Source organism: Ornithorhynchus anatinus, chromosome X1 (assembly GCF_004115215.2).
Source record: "Ornithorhynchus anatinus isolate Pmale09 chromosome X1, mOrnAna1.pri.v4, whole genome shotgun sequence".
NCBI classification, from domain to species: domain Eukaryota; kingdom Metazoa; phylum Chordata; class Mammalia; order Monotremata; family Ornithorhynchidae; genus Ornithorhynchus; species Ornithorhynchus anatinus.
The window spans coordinates 107,747,517-107,764,933 of record NC_041749.1 but is presented as its reverse complement, the minus strand read 5'-3'; the positions used below and the strand labels follow the sequence as shown (position 1 = coordinate 107,764,933).

At 51.3% G+C, this 17,417-nt stretch overlaps 1 protein-coding gene across 7 annotated transcripts in view; it reads right to left on the bottom strand.

The window, feature by feature from the left end:
• GNG7 (G protein subunit gamma 7) overlaps nucleotides 1–17,417 on the bottom strand; it is a 199,032-nt gene that overhangs the window by 38,423 nt on the left and 143,192 nt on the right. The gene's annotated exons all lie outside the window — the stretch shown is intronic.

Below are 17,417 nucleotides of genomic sequence, written 5' to 3'. Positions count from 1 at the left end.
GTGGCTTGCCCAAGTTCACACAGCAGACAAGTGGCGGAGCCGAGATTAGTACCCACGTCTTCTGACGCCCAAGCCCATGCTCAAACTGGGAGCAGCATACTGTATTAGGTGCTTGGGAAGTACAAAATGAAGGGACACATTCCTTCCCCTCGGGAAGCTCGTACCATAAATGGGGGAGACAGTCCAAAAAATATTTACCATAAATCATATTTACTGAGCGCTTGCTGTATGCAGAGCACTGCACTACATTACCACAGAGCTGGCAGACACGTTCCCTGTCCACAATGATTTTCCAGTCTAGAGGATCTCTTTCAGGTTCTGAATGACCCTATGACTCTAGATGAGTCTCTCAGTGTCTCTGTGTTTCTCTGAGTCTCCGTGTCTTTTGACCCTCTGAATCTACTTGTGTGACCCTCTGAGTCCCTGTGCTTTTGGACTATGTCTCTGTCTCTCTACCTCTGAATCTCTGTCGACTTAGAGTAGGCAAAATAAATATCTGAACAACGTATACAGAAGATGGGTCTCAGCGAGTTCAAAAGTGCTTGATGGATACATACGGCCTAGGTTGTTGGCAAATGAACCAGGGAAGGCTTGTTGGGGGAAGTGGGATTGTAGGAAGGCTTTGACTGTGGGGAGACCTGGAGCCGGCGGGATTTGAGAAGGGAGGGAGCCGGGGGAACGGCGTGAGGGGATGGAGGCGGGGGAATCGAGAGCAGGGTTCGGCTAAATGGTTGGCTTGGGAGGGGTGAAGAGAGCGAGCTGGGGAACGGTGGGTGAAGAGAACAGATGGGTAAGGTGGGGTAAGTTGGTGGGGTGCCTCAAGGTCAATCGGGAAGAGTTTTTGTTCAACGGGGAGAGACGCAGGAAGCCACTGGAAGGTTTCGAGGAGAGGAGAGAAGGAGAGATGTGGGCTGAGCACAGCTTCTTCACCGGTCTCCCTTATTTCCAACCTTTCTCCTCTCCAGTCCGTACTCCACTCCGTGGCCTGGGTCATTTTTCTAAAGCATCACTCTGCACGTACCTCCCTGTTCTTCAAGAATGAATATTCAGTGGTTACCCATTCGTCCCTGCGTCAGGCAGGAATTCCTGGCCCGGAATGACTCTAAGGCACGCCGCCGGCTCTCTTCCTCTTACCTATCAATCGGTGGTATTTCTAGAGTGCTAACTGTGTGCAGAGCCCTGTACGTAAGCGCTTGGGACAGAACGATACGGCAGAGTTGGTAGACACATTCCCTACCCACACGGAGCTTACCTATGCACTCTCTTCTCCTATCACAGCCCTACTTTGCACTCTTCATTCCTCCCAGGCTCACCTCGATGGGCTTGGTTCTCAACTCTCTCACCTCTGACTCCTCGCTCATAGAGAAGCAGCGTGGTCTAGTGGAAAGAGCCCGGGCCCGCGAATCAGGGGCCCTGGGTTTTAATCCCAGGTCTGCCACTTAGCCGCTGTGTGACCTTGGGCAACTCACTTCACTTCTCTGTGCCTCAGTTCCCCCTACTGCAGAATAGGGATTTAATCCCTGTTCTCCCTCGTACTTAGATCGTGAGCCCCGTGCGGAATCGGACTATCTTGTATCTACCCCATCACTTATATAGTGCTTGGCACACAGTAAGCACTTAACAAATACCATAATCATTATCATACCCTCCTCCTTCGATCCACCAGACCTCAGCTCTCCCCATCTTCAAAGCCCTCCAAAGCCCCACTTCTTCTTCTTCTTCTTCTTCTTTATGGTATTTGTTAAGCACTTACTGTGTGCCAAACACTGTACTAAGCACTGGGGTAGACACAAGCTAGTCAGGTTGGACACAGTCTCTGTCCCACATGGGGCTCACAGTCTTAATCCCCATTTGACAGATGAGGTAACTGTGGCACAGAGAAGTTCAGTGACTTGGCCAAAGTCACACAGCAGACAAGTGATGGAGCCAGGATTAGAACCCAGGTCCTTCTGACTCCCAGGCCCGGGCTCTATCCACTAAACCATGCTGGGACTTCACCCTTTCAGACTACAGAGAAAAATCTTGGCTCCTTCTCTGCTTCGCGTTAAGAATAATAATAATAATACTAATAATTGTGGTATTTGTTAAGGGCTTACTATGTACTAAGCGCTGGGGTAGATCCAAGGTAATTGGGCTAGACACAGTCCCTCTCCCACATGGGGCTCACAGACTTAATCTCCATTTTAAAGATGAAATAACTGAGGCCCAGAGAAGTGAAGTGACTTGCCCAAGGTCACACAGCAGACAAGTGGCAGAGCCAGCATTAGAACCCAGGTCCTTCTGACTGCCAGGCCCGTGCTCTATCCACTAGACCACACTGCTTTCTGCTGGGCTGTGCCTTGGATTGTCCTCGACCCCCAGTGTTTAAAAAAAACAAAACAGCTAGATCCCGTTGGGTCTGGGGAGCTGGATTTATCATTATTATTACTATTATTATTATGATTATGGTATTTGTTAAGCACCTACTATGTGCCAGGCACTGTACTAAGCACTGGGGTGAATACAAGCAAATCGGGTTGGACCCCATCCCTGTCCCATGTGGGGCTCACAATTTCAATCCCCATTTTCCAGATGAGGTAACTGAGGCCCAGAGAAGTGAAGTGACTTGCCCAAGGCCACCCAGCAGACGAGCGGCACAGCCCGGATTAGAACCCGTGACCTTCTGACTCCCAGGCCCGTGATCTATCCACTAGGCCACGCTGTGCGCACAGCAAGCCGAGAGAAAGCCTCCCGTGTCAATTCCCGCAGGTGGACGGGAACGGAACATCATGGCCTTCGCCCTCGGGGACTGCGGCGAGGCTCGGATGCCCCCCCCCTCCGCCCCCGCCCCCCCCCAGCTCCCGGCCCCCCGGCAGAACAGCCAGAGGGTCGGAGAGGCTACGGTGTAGCCCAAGGAGCCGGGCAACCCTATCGAATCGTGTGGCCGTTGCGAGGCACTTAGCAGCTGGGCTCCGCTCGCTTCAATAGGCCCCCATCCCTCACCACGCGCCGCTCCTCCCGCCCCCTCTGTGTCCCCTTCCCCCTCCTTCCTGGCCTCCCACACTTTCATCTCGCCTCGTCTTCCATCTCATTCCGAGCTGCAGGGGGAATGGCGGCACAGAAGCCGACATTCATCCCTCACCCTGCTCGCCCTTCTCCGGAGCTACCGTGGGGTACTAAGCGGGTGCACCTCTAAAAGGAGAGAAGACAAAGGCCGTAGTTCTAATAATAATAATAATGACCACGGTAATAATGTTAATGATAATGTTGGTATTTGTTAAGCGCTTACTATGTGCCGAGCACTGTTCTAAGCGCTGGGGTAGATACAAGGGAATTAGGTTGTCCCACGTGGGGCTCACGGTCCTCATCCCCATTTTACAGCTGAGGTCACTGAGGCACCGAGAAGTTAAGTGACTTGCCCAAAGTCACACAGCTGACAAATGGCCGAGCCGGGATTTGAACCCATGACCTCTGACTCCAAAGCCCGTGCTCTTTCCACTGAGCCACGCTGCTTCCTATGGTATTTGTTAAGAGCCTACTGTGTGCCAGGCACCGTTCTAAGCTCTGCCCCGCCAAAGTGGAAAAACCTAGGTTCTAATCCCGGCTCCGCCACTTGTCTGCTGCGGCAAGCCGCTCCCCTCCTCTGGGACTCAGTTACCTCATCTGGAAAATGGGGATTAAGACCGTGAGCCCCACGTGGGACAACCTCATAACCTTGCATCCATCTCAGTGCTTAGAACAGTGCTTGGCACATAGTAAGCGATAAACGAATACCATCATTATCATCATTACTAAATACTCGGGAGAGCACGGCACTTATCGAGCACCTAGGTAAGCACGAAGCCCTCTACTGAATACTTGGGAGAGTATGACAGAAGCGAGATGGAGGTTCCCTGCCCTTGGGGAGCTTTCAGTCTAATGGGGGATCCAGACAGAAGGATAAAAATGAGGTACAAATAATGGGGACAGGAGGAAGAACAAAGATATAACAGGCAATACAGACCTGTCAGGATGAAATAGCCGAATAATCTAGTATACAAAACACACACGCATATATACCGCTCCCTTTATTCATCCCCCCCCCCAGCCCCACAGCACATACATATCCGTAATTTATTTATTGATATTAATGTCCATCTCCCCTCTAGAATGTAAGCTCGCTGTAGACAGGGAATGTGTCTGTTTATTGTTATATAGTACTCTCCCAAGTGCTTAGTACAGTGCTCTGCACACAGGAAGCACCCAATAAATATGACTGAATGAAGGAATATGCGTATACATGTATTTATGCCCAGGCTTACGGCAGTGCTGAGAAGAGGAACACCATACATACTTGCTAAAGGTTGTTGTTGGGGTGATGCGATCATGGTGTTGTGCATTCTTCAGGGACTTCTTAGAGGAGGTGGGGTTTATAGGAGAATGATAATAATAATAATAATAATGATAATTATGGTATTTGTTAAGTGCTTACTATAAGCCAAGCACTGTTCTAAACGCTGGGGTAGGTACAAGGTCATCAGGTTGGACACGTTCCCTGTCCCACATGGAGCTCACACTCTTAATCCCCATTTTCCAAATGAGGTAACTGAGGTCCAGAGAAGTAAAGTGACTTGCCCAAGGTCACACAGCAGACAAGTGGCGGAGCCGTGATGAGAACCCACGTCCTCTGACTCTCAAGCCCGTCCTCTTGCCATTAGGCCACGCTGCTTCTCAACCGTGGTCAGGCATATTTGGGTGGGAAAACAAGAAGAGGAGGGGATGGGGAATAGAATCTTGCGGGTCGCCCACAGTTAGGGGACGGGAGGTGGAAGAAGAGTGGCCAGGGAGGAAGGAGAACCACCAAACCGTGTCCCTCCCCTCCTTCAAACTGCTCCTAAAAAGTTGCTTCCTTCAAAAGACCTTCACTTTCCTGGTCATGCCCTTCAACAACCCCCTTATGTATTTCTTTGCTTTTTGTCTATTGCATGTTTTTAAAAATTTTTTGTCTCAATTGGTTTAGCAGTAGCGGCAGTACTTATCGAACACCCACTTGGCACAATGCACTGTACTAGGCACTTGGGAAGTACAGAATAAAGAAGTGACATGCTTCCTGCTCACCAGGGGCTTGCATTCTACCCAGGAGCTTACTGGCATTCACTTCCCTCCTTCCGTAGTATGCCAGTAGTAATATTAGTAGTCTTCAAAGGCAGAGACCACGTAGTTGACTTATATCGTCCGCTCCCCCGGCGCCCATTCGGTCCCCGGAACGGTGTGCTGTCCCGAGTAGGTGCTGACTGCATACCTAGGATGATGACGTGCATGTGCGTGCAGGAACTGCCCCGGCCCCGCATCAATCTTTCCCTCCGCCCTCCCCCCACGCCTCGGGGACGGGCACGGTCTGGGCCCCAGCAAAGACAGCCTCTCCGCCACTGCTCCACATTGCAGAGGAAGGGCAGCTGCTGCCTTCCGAGTGGGTGGGTGGATTTCACAATGAGTCTACGATTTTCTGAAGCAAAGGAAATGTGATTGGAGGGGAAGCCCCACAGCAGATGCCGCAGCCTCGGAAGGCAGGTGCCCCGATACCTGCCAAAGCGCTAGAAGAAAACCAGCAGGAGACCTCCCCGATTGTTCAGAGCCCGGAAGCCCCAACACAGCTGCCTACTCTCTGCTGTCCGTTTTGACCCGGACATCCCACCCCTTCAAACCTCTTCCTGCCTGGCTGCTTTGCTTACCCAAACCTGGACGGCGGGTCGGCACTGACTTCCGAGACACCTCGTAAAACTCTCAAGATCCTCGGGATAAAAAGTGCCAAGTGCTTTTTCCGAGGCAGCGGAAAGACGAGCCGTTTGGAAAGCATCAGATGGCACCCAAACTTTCACGAGGACTCCCCCGCCGAAACCTCTTCCCCTCAAAGAAGCAGCGAGGCTTAGTGGCGAGAGCCCGGGGCCTGGAAGTCAGAAGCCCTGGGTTCGACTGCTGACTCCGTCACTTGCCTGCTGTGTGACCTCGGGCCAGTCGCTCACCTTCCCTGGGGCTTGGTTTTCCTCATCTGGAAAATGGGGATTCGATACGTGGTCTCCCTCCTACTTCGACCGGGAGCCCCGCGCGGGACAGGGATTCTGTCCGATCGGCAGACGCTGTATCTTCCCCAGCGCTTAGCACGGTCCCGGGCCCCTAGTAAACACTTAACAAATTCTACGCTGATTATTCATTGTTCTAGTGGCAAGGACTTCTTTTCGATCGGCTGCCAGGCCTTAGCGGGGCGAGGGCTTTAAGGAGCCGTGATTCACTAGGTTGTCAGGGAAAAACGATTGGGAGAATCAGTTTTTCCTCTGAAAGAAGAAGCAGGCCGATCATTCCGCTTTGCAAGCTCGTTATGGGCAGGGAACGTGTCTGCTGATTCTGTTATACTGTACTCTCCCAAGTGCTTAGTACATGCTCTGCACATAGCAAGCCCTCAATAAATACCACCGAATGACTGATCGATTGATTTGGCCCTCGATAAGAAGCTAAGTTCAGGAGAGGCAGCGGTTGGTTTTGGCGGCAGTGACAATTGTGAGTGGGCATGCTGGGGAGGGTGAGTGGCGAAAGGGTGCCCCAAATAATAATGGTAATAATGGTATTTGCTAAGCGCTTACTATGCGCCAAGCACTGGACTAAGCCCTGGGGTAGATACCAGATATTCAGGATGGACACGGTCCCTGTCCCACACAGGGCCCCCAATCTAAGTAGTGGGAGTAGGATTTAATCCCCATTTTACAGATGAGGAAACTGAAGCCCAGAGAAGTGACGTGACTTGCCCGAGCTGCACGGAGAAGAAGCTGGAGAAGCAGCATGGCCTAGCGGAAAGAGCATGGGCCTGGGAGTGAGAGCATCTGGGTTCTAATCCCAGCTCCGCCGGCTGCTTACTGTGTGACTTGAGCAGGTCATTTCACTTCTCTGGGCCTCAGTTCCCTCAACTGTAAAATGGGGATTATCCTGTGAGCCCCACGTGTCCAACCCGATTTGCCTGTATCCACCCCGACGCTTAGTACAGTGGTGCTGTGGATCCGAACTAAGTACTTGGTACACGTACTAAGCGCTTAACAAGTACCGTAATTATAACTGTTATCTTTTACAGCTCAAGATGCTCCAGTGCAAATCTGTCCAGCACCTTTCACCAGGGACCGTTCAGAGCCCCTTCCTGATTCTGTGGGCTCAGCTGTACCATTGGGGAAATTGAGGCAGAGGGGCCACTAAGAACCCAAGGAACTGGAAACATAGCCATAAGTAAGGAGTTCCAGGTCTTTTCCTTCCCACTAGCATGTTCTCCCTCCCTTTGTCGCTCTGTCATTCTGAGCTGCAGGAAATCCACCTTCCAGTGAAACGAAATCAGTTAACATGACGAATCTTTTGCCACTGCAGCTACAGGATGAGGCTATCAGATGGAGCTTCTCAACCCGTTAATCTGACCTCTGGGAGAGGAAAAATGCACCAATGAATTCCTAGAAGAACGCTATCTCCATCTAGAAGGCACGGAGGCTTTTGAGGGCATTGAATTCCAAGCATTTACATGCGTCCCACGTTAAAAATAGAAATTTATTTACGCTTTTCAAAGGCTTCGCTGTACCTCCGTCCTGCAAGACAGTCACGAGGTAAACGAACCCGAACTAATTTGTCGAGAGAGGGTTAACTGAGAGATGATACTCTAAAGGTCTTCACCTTGAGGGCCTCCTGGCCCGAAGGTTTTCCCTCGGTGGAGAGTCGGCAGACGAGAGGGGCCTGGAACCATCCCTAGAACTCCACTGGGGCATCACGGGGGCATTCAAGCGCCTAGTACAGTGCTCAAGTGCTTAGTACAGTGCCCTGCATATAGTGAGCGCTCAATAAATACGATGGAATGAATTGAACGACTGAATGAATCAGATCCCCCCACGGCCTCCACGGGACGATCCTGAGCTGGGAACTTTCACTCCACTGTACTCAGGGGGCAGTGAAAGGCCCTGGTGTTGGGTTTTATGGGATTTAAAAAAAAAAAAAGTTTTTGTTGGTGGAAAGTCAGTTAGCCGAGAATGACATCAGAGACATAGGCTACAATGCCCCCATTGTAAAGTGATGCAGAGACCAAGCTATTGTAGTGAGGGCTGGCTGGCTGAGACTATCGCTGGAGACCACCGGTATGGCACGGAAGGCCTCCTTTTTGCCTGGGACTCCCGCCCCCTTCATATTCATTAATCAATTAATTAATTGTGGTATTTGTTAAGCACTTACTATGTGTCAGGCACCGCATTAGGCGCCGGGGTGGATACAAGCCAATTGGGATGGACACAGTCCTGGTCCCACATGGGGCTCACAATCTTAATCCCCATTTTACAGGAGATGATAATAATAATAATACTACTAATGATGGCATTTAAGTGCTTACTATGTGCCAAACACTGTTCTAAGCACTGGGATAGATACGAGGTAATCAGGTTGTCCCACGTGGGGCTCACGGTTTTAATTCCCATTTTCCAGATGAGGGAACTGACGCAAGGGAAGTTAAGTGACTTGCCCAAAGTCACACAGCTGGCAAGTGGCGGAGCCGGGACTAGAACCCACGACCTCTGACTCCCAAGCCCGGGCTCTTTCCACTAAGCCACGCTGCTTCTCAACTGAGGCACGGAGAAGTGAAGTGACTTGCCCGAGGCCACACAGCATGGCTGTGGAGAAGCAGCGTGGCTCAGTGGAAAGAGCATGGGTTTTGGAGTCAGGGCTCATGAGTTCGAATCCCAGCTCTGCCACTTGTCGGCTGTGTGACCGTGGGCAAGTCACTTCACTTCTCTGTGCCTCAGTGCCCTCATCTGTACAATGGGGATTAAGACTGTGAGCCCCACGTGGGACAACCTGATTCCCCTGTGTCTACCCCAGCGCTTAGAACAGTGCTCGGCACATAGTAAGCGCTTAACAAATACCGACATTATTACAGCAGACAAGTGGTGGAGCCGCAGTTAGAACCCACGACCTGACTCCCAGGCCCGTGTTCTATCCGCTACACGTATCTGTCAGCCACCACTCTCCCCACCTTCAAAGCCTCCCAGAGGCCTTACCTGACTGAGCTTCCCTCGCTTAACGATAATAATGATGGTATTTGCTAAGCGCCTACTATGTGCCAAGCCCTGTACTAAGTGCTGGGGTAGATACAAGCTAGTCAGGTTGGACAGAGTCCCCTTCCCACGTGGGGCTCACAGTCTTCAACCCCATTTTACAGAGGGAACTGCAGCACAGAGAAGTGAGGTGACTCGCCCAAGGCCACACAGCGGACAAGAGGCCGAGCGGGGATTAGAACCCAGGTCCTTCCGACTCCCAGGCCCAGGCTCTATCCACTAGACCAGGCTGCTTTCCAGTCTAAGCCCTCCCTTCTGCCCCACCTGGGTCTGTACCCCTTAAGCATGTGGTTAGTAATAATAATGTTGGTATTTGTTAAGCGCTTACTACGTGCAGAGCACTGTTCTAAGCGCTGGGGTAGATACAGGGGAATCAGGTTGTCCCACGTGAGGCTCCCAGTCTTAATCCCCATTTTCCAGATGAGGTAACTGAGGCCCAGAGAAGTGAAGTGACTTGCCCACAGTCACACGGCTGACAAGCGGCAGAGCCGGGATTCGAACCCATGACCTCTGACTCCCAAGCCCGGGCTCTTTCCACTGAGCCATGCTGCTTCTCTGATGCACCCCTCCCTCAACGCCCCGAGCACTCACGTACCTATCTGCCTGTAATTGATTTTAAGGTGTGTCTCCCCCTCTAGTCCGCCAACTCCTTGTCTACCTACCAACCAAGCGCTTAGCCCAGGGCTCTGCCCCCAGAGAGAGCTCGATAAATACCACACCGCTGATCGATTGATTGGAGACCCCATAAAGTAGGAGCAGGAGCTGTGCTCCAGAAGGCCCCGCCCCCGGCATTCGATCAATCCATCAATCGATCACTTGTATTTATTGAGCAGCCCCCTGAATTCGATCAATCCATCCATCAATCAATCACTCGAGCATATTTACCGAGCACTTACTGTGTGCAGGCAAAGCAGCGTGGCTTAGTGGAAAGAGCCCGGGCCTGGGAGTCAGAGGTTGTGGGTTCTAATCCCGGCTCTGCCACATGTCAGCTGTGTGACTTGGGGCAAGTCACTTCTCTGTGTCTCCGTTACCTCATCTGGAAAATGGGGATTACGACTGTGAGCCCCAAGTGGGGCTCATTACCTGATTACCTGGTATCTCCCTCAGCGCTTAGAACAGTGCTCGGCACATAGTAAGCGCTTAACAGATACCATCATTATTACTATTACTTAAGCGCTCGGGAGGGTGCAGTACAACAGAGCTGGTCGACACTTTCCCTGCCCACACCAAGCTTGCAGTCTAGAGGACTCCAGAGGCCAAAGTCACTGGGAGAAAACGCGGGTCCTTGTTTGTTCCCAACGGAGCCGTATCCTTTGTTCTTTTCTGATTTGCCAAATGCTCTGAATTCCGGCAGGAAGTCCAGCTTCACTGACCAACTCAGAAACGGAATAAAATCCTCCGACGCCGTATTCTGGGGCAGCTCCATCCATCCATCGGTCAAATCAATGGTATTTACTGAGCGCCTACTGTGTATAGAGCACTGGATTAAGGGGTCGGGAGAGGACAATACAACAGGAGCTTCCAGTCTCGAAAATCGATTCTGACTCGGTCCTCGGCCCAAAGGGGGCTCCCAATCTAAGCAAAGGAGACGGGCGCAGAAAACAATGAGAATGCTACGCAAACCATAATGGAAACAAGTCGGGATTCGACAATCCAAAATATCAGCCGTCAAAATGGCCCGTCTCAGGGCGGCACCCGTCCGATCTTTGGCCTAGTACCACGCTAACAGAACCATTTCATTTCTCCCAGAGCATGGAGGAATCAACCCACGTCCGTTTCCTTTCCTGTAAGCTACCTTGATCTCTCGGTTACTTAACGGCTCTGCCTCTTGCCAGGTCTTGGGTTATGCTGGGCCACCTCTCATCTATCTGCTGCATTTTCACCCCTGAGACAATTCTGAAATAAGTATCCCAAACTGACTAGGGCAGGCTGACCCTTATAATAATAATAATAATGTTGGTATTTGTTAAGCGCTTACTATGTGCAGAGCACTATTCTAAGCGCTGGAGTAGATACGAGGTAATCAGGTTGTCCCACGTGAGGCTCACGGTCTTAATCCCCATTTTCCAGACTAGGGAACTGAGGCACAGAGAAGTTAAGTGATTTGCCCACAGTCACACGGCTGCCAAGTGGCAGAGCCGGGATTCGAACCCATGACCTCTGACTCCCTAGCCCGGGCTCTTTCCACTGGGCCACGCTGCTTCTACCTCTAGCCCTGGATACTTTGCGGGGAGGAGCCGGGGGCTGGTGATAGTAGTGATATTGGTATTTATTGAGCACCCACCCTGGGTGGGAAATGGACTTTGTCTGACCTGATTAATAATAATAATAATAATAATGATAATGTTGGTATTTGTTAAGCGCTTACTATGTGCAGAGCACTGTTCTCAGTGCTGGGGGAGATACAGGGTAATCAGGTTGTCCCACATGAGGCTCACGGTCTTAATCCCCATTTTACAGATGAGGAAACTGAGGTCCAGAGAAGTGAAGTGACTTGCCCACAGTCACACGGCTGACAAGTGGCAGAGCCGAGATTCGAACCAATGACCTCTGACTCCCAAGCCCGGGCTCTTTCCACTGAGCCACGCTGCTTCAATTAACTCGTAGCTTCCCCAGGGCAGCAGGCGCTTGAGAAGCAGTGTGGCCTAATGGACAGAGCACGGGCCTGGGAGTCAGAAGGGCCTGGGTTCTGATCCCGGTTTTGCCACTTGTCTGCTGTGTGACCTTGGGCAAGTCACTTCACTACTCTTGGTCTCAGATGGAAAATGGGGATTAGGACTGCGAGCCCCATGTGGGACAGGGACTGGGTCCAACCTGATTAGCTTGCCTCTACCCCAGAGCTTAGTACAGCGCCTGGCACAGAGCAAATTAGACCGAAAGCCCGTCAAAGGGCAGGGACTGCCTCAATCTGTTACCGATTTGTACATTCCAAGCGTTTAGTACAGTGCTCTGCACATAGTAAGCGCTCAATAAATAAATACTATTGAACGAAAGTGCTTAACGAATACCATCAAAAAACAAATACCACAGTTATTATTATTATTATGATTTTTATTACCTAGGGAGATTCTGCCTAATACCACGCGCTTTGGAAAATATAAGCCAAGCGCAAAGACTTGTCCCCTGCCCGCAAGGCGCTTCGCGGTGTATCCAAAGGCACGTCCTCAATGATCTGTTTAGACTGTGAGCCCGTTGTTGGGCAGGGATCGTCTCTATCTGTTGCCGAATTGTACATTCCAAGCGCTTAGTACAGTGCCCTGCGCACCGCGAGCGCTCAATAAATATGATCGAGTGAATGAATGAATCTGTCGGCCATGCCTGTGCATTTGCCCCCTTTGTGGGAAGTGGCACCGGAATTATCACTGAGGTTCCCAGAGAAGACCTCCTCTTACTGCTGTCTCCGTCCTGCTGGATGGGGCCCATCTCCCATCTATCTCCCTTGAATAGGGCCCCACCCCCAAATGATGATAATAACAATTGTGGGATTTGTTAAGCGCTTACTATGTGCCAGGCACCGTACTAAGAGCTGGGGTTGATACAAGCAAATCAGGTTCGTTTTTCTACAGAAACGTCCAGGACGTTTGCCCACTCCTCAAAAAAACTCCGGCCATCCACCTCTGCATCAGACAAAAACTCCTCACCATTGGCTTTAAAGCACTCTATCACCTCGGCCCCCTCCTACCTCCCACGAGAAGCAGCGTGGCTCAGTGGAAAGAGCCCGGGCTTGGGAGTCGGAGGTCATGGGTTCTAATCCCGGCTCCACCGCTTGTCAGCTGTGTGACTTTGGGCAAGTCACTTAACTTCTCTGGGCCTCAGTGACCTCATCTGTAAAATGGGGATGAGGACTGTGAGCCCCAGGTGGGACAACCTGATCACCTTGTATCCCCCCCCAGCGCTTAGAACAGTGCTTCGCACATAGTAAGTGCTTAACAAATACCAACATTATTATTATTATTACCTCACCTCGCTACTCTCCTACTACAACCCAGCCCACACACTTCACTCCTCTAAAGTTAACCTTCGCACTGTGCGTCGATCCCGTTTACCCCGCCGTCGACCCCTGGCCCAACTCCTGCCTCCGGCCTGGAACGCCCTCCCTCCTCAAATCCGACAATTATTCTCCTCCGCTTCAAAGCCTTATCGAAGGCACATCTCCTCCATGAGGCCTTTCCTAAACCCCACTTTGCTCTTCTCCCACTCCCTTTCGCATCGCCCTGATTTGCTCCCTTTGCTCATCCTCCCCTTCTAGCCCCACAGCACTCATGTACATGCCTGTAACTTATTTACTTGTCAGCTGTGTGACTGTGGGCAAGTCACTTAACTTCTCTGTGCCTCAGTTCCCTCATCTGTAAAATGGGGATTAACTGTGAGCCTCACGTGGGACAACCTGATGACCCTGTATCTACCCCAGCGCTTAGAACAGTGCTCTGCACATAGTAAGCGCTTAACAAATACCAACATTATTATTACTTATTTATATTAATGTCTGTCTCCCCCCACGCCTCCCTCGACTGCAGTACAGTGCTCTGCACACATTAAGTGCCCAATATGTATGAACGTACCTACCAACTCTGTATTAACTATTCCTCCTACTTAGACTGTGAGCCCATCTGGGACCCGATTAGCAGGCATCAACCTCAGCACTTAGTACAGTGCTTGGCACCAACGAGAAACAGCATGGCTTACTGGATAGAGCACAGGCCTAGGAGTCAGAAGGACCTGTCCCACATGGAGCACACATGCCTGCTGTGTGACCTCGGGCAAGTCCCTTCACTTCTCTGGGCCTCAGTTACTTCATCTGGAAAATGGAGATTCAGACCATGAGGCCCATGTGGGACAGGGACTGTGTCCAACCCGATTATCTTGCGTCTACCCCAGTGCTTAGAACACTGCTTGGTACGTAGTAAGCGCTTAACAGCGTGGCTCAGTGGCAAGAGCGCGGGCTTGGGAGTCAGAGGTCATGGGTTCGAATCCCGCCTCTGCCACTTGTCAGCTGTGTGACTGTGGGCAAGTCACTTAACTTCTCTGTGCCTCAGTTCCCTCGTCTATAAAATGGGGATTAAGACCGTGAGCCTCACGTGGGACAACCTGATTACCCTGTGTCTCCCCCAGCGCTTAGGACGGTGTTCTGCACATAGTAAGCACTTAACAAATACCAACATTATTATTATGAGAAGCAGCGTGGCGCAGTGGAAAGAGCACGGGCTTTGGAGTCAGGGCTCATGAGTTCGAATCCCAGCTCTGCCACTTGTCAGCTGTGTGACTGTGGGCAAGTCACTTAACTTCTCTGTGCCTCAGTTCCCTCATCTGTAAAATGGGGATTAAGACTGTGAGCCCCACGTGGGACAACCTGATTCCCCTGTGTCTACCCCAGCGCTTAGAACAGTGCTCTGCACATAGTAAGCGCTTAACAAATACCAACATTATTATGGAGAAGCAGCATGGCTCAGTGGAAAGAGCACGGGCTTTGGAGTCAGGGCTCATGAGTTCGAATCCCGGCTCTGCCACTTGTCAGCTGTGTGACTGTGGGCAAGTCACTTAACTTCTCTGTGCCTCAGTTCCCTCATCTGTAAAATGGGGATTAAGACTGTGAGCCCCACGTGGGACAACCTGATTCCCCTATGTCTACCCCAGCGCTTAGAACAGTGCTTGGCACATAGTAAGTGCTTAACAAATACCAACATTATTAAATACCATCATCATCCAATACCACGATTAACAACTCTGTTGCACTGTACTCTCCCAAGCACACAGTATGCGCTCAATAAACACAGTCTGACTGCAGGAGAACAGCACGACCACTGGGTTTCTGAGCAGCTTGTCCGAGAAAGCCCCTGATGTTTTGGAAAATTGGGGTATGGAGGGTGTCTATGGTAGGGCTGTTGAGAATGGTCCAAACTGGGTGGAAAGAGCCCGGTCTTGGGAGTCGGAGGATGTGGGTTCTAATCCCGGCTCCACCACTTGTCTGCTGTGTGACCTTGGGCCAGCCATTTAACCTTTCTTTGCCTGATCTGTAAAATGGGGATTAAAACTGTGAGCCCCACGTGGGGCAACCTGATTGGCTTGTATCTACCCCAGTGCTTAGAACAGTGCTCGGCACATAGTAAGCGTTTAACAAACACCATAATTATCATTATCATCTCGGTTTCTGGGAGGTCAGACTCTCTCAGCAACAATGACTTTCTTGCTGCCATTGCTGGGCAAGGGGGTTTTAGCACTATTGTTGAGAGGCGCTCGACAGTCTCTTTGTTTTCCCCAGTGGAACCTGATGGTTGTGGTGGCATCAACTTACTGAGCATCCCCAGGGTGCAAAGCACTGCACTGAACGCGTGGGACGGTTCAACGGAAGCCCGAGCCACAAGTCCTGACCACAGGGAGCTTGCATTCTAATGGGGGAAGACAGGCTGAGGTTCTGAGAGGAAAAGCAGCGGGTCCGGACCAAGAGACCCGGATCGGAGGGGAGGGGCACCTTCCGTTCATCCTGTCCGGCAGCTGGAAGATGTCGGAGGAACCCGTAGGCATGATTCGTTTTTGTCCAAGGGGATTTTTTTTCCACTTTTTTTTTTTTTGGTATTTGTTAAGCGCTGGGGTAGATACAGGGTAATCAGGTGGTCCCACGCGAGGCTCACAGTCTTCATCCCCCATTTTACAGATGAGGTAACTGAGGCCCAGAGAAGTGAAATGATTTGCCCACGGTCACACAGCGGACAAGTGGCAGAGCCGGAATTGGAACTCACGACCTCCGACTCCCAAGCCCGGGCTCTTTCCACTGAGCCACGTTGCTTCTTCTGGTTAACTCAGGGGCAATGTCTCCCCCAACGGGAGGCAAGGTTGGACTGTTAAGCAGTGACAGATCCCGGTTTGGGGAGCAACGAATGCAATCCTGATTTTGTTAGGGAGAGACTTGAATGACTGTCTTCTCTCTTCCCTGTCTGGACCCTGAGGCCGTGTAAAAGAAAAAAAAAATAGATCTAATATGCCACCTTTGTCCAGGGGCAATTTCCTCCCTCAGGAAGAATGGCAGGAACTTGACTGACACATCCTACTACACTGAGTCTTTTCGCCTTTTCAACCACACACTGGCTCACAGGTGAATTTCACCTTTTCGGAGTAGGAAAGACAACTACGGAGGTTGGGGGGTGGTGAGAGAGAGAGCGAGAAAGAGGAGAGAGAGAAGTCTGAAGAATCTTTTCCCTGAGGAAGGAGAGACTCCATGTGGAAAAATTCACAGCTACGGCATTTGCTGTCGTCTGCAGGGAGATGCACATCCAAGTCAGAGGGATATTAAGTTTTCCACATATCTTGGGGAGCGAACACTTACGTGAATGTGCAGACAGCCACTATAAAACCCTTCCCTGGCTCTAAGTGTTACTAGGGCAGAAGAGCAATGCTGAACTTAACAAACCCGGGCTTGGCTTGATTGAGTCAGACCAATTTTGCTGACAAAAATATTTGTGTCTGAGTTGCAAAGAACCCACAGATACTCCAGGCTCCTGGGGACACGAACAAAAGAAAGAAAATCAACAAGCTGATCACACAACCCAGCGGGAGCCGGCCCGGCTTGGTGGGGGGGGAGCCAGGCTGGACACGGAGGACCCTCCCAGCACCCAGCGGGCACTCCGCTGTCGGAGCCCGGCTGGAATCTGCACCCAAAAACCCCTTCCACAAAACCACCATCATCACAGACTTCCCGAAACAAATCACTTTGGTCCTGAATCACCAGCAGCTGAGGGAGCCAGGCTCATGAGACACCAAAGCAATATTTTTGCAGAGTGACTCTTCTAATTCGAACTGCAGAGTGATGCAGGCCTCCCGGCGGCGGTTGGGGGGTGGTTGGGGGGGAGGTGGGGAGAGAGAAAGACAGACAGACGGAGGAGAAAACAACTTTCTCCAACCGGGCTGTGAGCTGGGGCCCCCTCTAGGGTAACAGACCGTCAATTACAGGCAACCACACACGAGTGGCTACTCTTGAAACTATTTTTTCTTTGTTTGGAACCTGTGCCCGGCTTCACTTCTCACCAGCAAGACCGTAAGCCCCCCTCTAGACTGTCAGCTCGTTATGGGCCCGGACCACGTCGATCAACTCTGTTACACTGTACTTTCCCCATGCGTTTGGTGCAGTGCTCAGCACCCAGGAAGCACCCGATGAATACCATCGACTGATTGACCGACTGGGATAATACACCGCCCTTCGCCCCCAACGCACGACTAACTGCGGGAGACGAGGCACCCTTCTCCCCACGGTGGCTCCCCTGGAGGAGATCTGCAGTTGGGCTGAGCCTTTCGAAGCCCCGTGGCCCGCGGGTATGTCGGGGCCACAAGGGCTTCTATACT